Here is a 1,376-nt window from a genome sequence, read left to right on the forward strand (position 1 = left end):
TTTTTAAAATGTCAAACCACAAAAAACCGGATCGCTCAGTGCCTGGTTCTTGTTTGACCGGCGAGTTTGCTGCTTGTGACACCATGGTCATCAACGAAACATGCTTTACTAGAAGCAAACTCCACTGCTTAAAAGAGAGAGAGAGAGAGCGCTTAACATGAGAGAGAGGGATAGAGAGACAAGAGAGAGAAAATAGAAAAAAAAGTGAAGAGGGAGAGGAGAAAAAGAAGAGAGAGAAGGAGAGAAGAGTGAAAAGAGAGAAAGAGAAGAGATGGTGTGTGAGAAAAAAGTCATTGGGTGTGGTTTGCATAAAGTTGCAACTTTAAAACAATATAATCATGCTGCACCTTTAAGTTTTATTGTAAATGTAATTTTGCTATAAATTTTTTTTAAGATGGTTTGAAAATCTATTTTTATCTTTAATTATAAAATTTTAAACTTTAAAAATGGTTCAAATCAAGTAGATCTATAAACACATGAAAATCTTGAAAATAGACGTCCAGATAATGTGTTGCAAGTTACACAATTTGACCGACTTGAAATCTTTTTTCCTTGTCAACATCAAAACAACCCTTTATGATGGATTTTTGAGGTGCATCTTTAATTCTACATTTTAAAATTGCAACTTTACATGAGCTTTTTCCATTAGACAATATAGACCATTGGTAGATTGAATTAGACAAATATCAAACACAAAATGAGGAAATTTGGAAATAATTCGACATGGGCGTGCCCGTCCCAAAGCAGTAGTGCAATGCATCGGCATGCTCGAGGGACCCACTAGCAAGTGGGTGACGTGGTCCCTCCCCAACTGAAAAATTAATTTAATATCATGTGGTCCAATGGACTACGTATCGGATATCAGACAGATAAAAACTGATACTAACTTGATCTCAGCCAAAAAGGCCGAAAAAGGCGTAAGTCCTTATCATATGCTTTTATAGCCCCCATGCACCCTCAACTTCTCCGATGTGGGATTAAAATCATACACAAACGCTCTCCCGATATGAAAAGAAATTTAGCAATATGAAAAAGAATGAATTAAGTTCACAAAATTTTTGGCAAATATTTTTGAGACACCCATTTTTGTGATGTTTCAAATGAGTCCTTAAAAATCCAAAAGAATGTATCCTTTCTTCTTTAATATCTACGCATAATCAAATGTATAGGTTCCTGTAATTTGTTTTGTTTATTGTTTTTCAGGATTCAAATACAAGGGCAGATCTATGAACACTTATTTTTAGGGAGAAATGTGTGGTTTAAATAATTTGTTATAATATACACTATTTTTATAGCTTGAAATCCTAATTTTTTTTACAACCATAATGTTCAAGCCGAGATGATCGATATAAAGGTTTTTCAATGCTTGAGTTGCA

At 34.2% G+C, this 1,376-nt stretch overlaps 1 non-coding gene across 1 annotated transcript; it reads right to left on the reverse strand.

The window, feature by feature from the left end:
• Positions 1 to 724: 724 nt before the first annotated feature.
• LOC148780819 (U2 spliceosomal RNA) lies at positions 725 to 919 on the reverse strand. The gene has a single exon (XR_016039858.1). It is a non-coding gene; the product is annotated as a U2 spliceosomal RNA (small nuclear RNA).
• Positions 920 to 1,376: the final 457 nt, after the last annotated feature.

This window comes from Amborella trichopoda, chromosome 8 (genome assembly GCF_054954075.1).
Source record: "Amborella trichopoda isolate Santa Cruz 75 chromosome 8, AtrichopodaSantaCruz75HAP2 v2.0, whole genome shotgun sequence".
In the NCBI taxonomy this organism is placed as follows: Eukaryota; Viridiplantae; Streptophyta; class Magnoliopsida; order Amborellales; family Amborellaceae; genus Amborella; species Amborella trichopoda.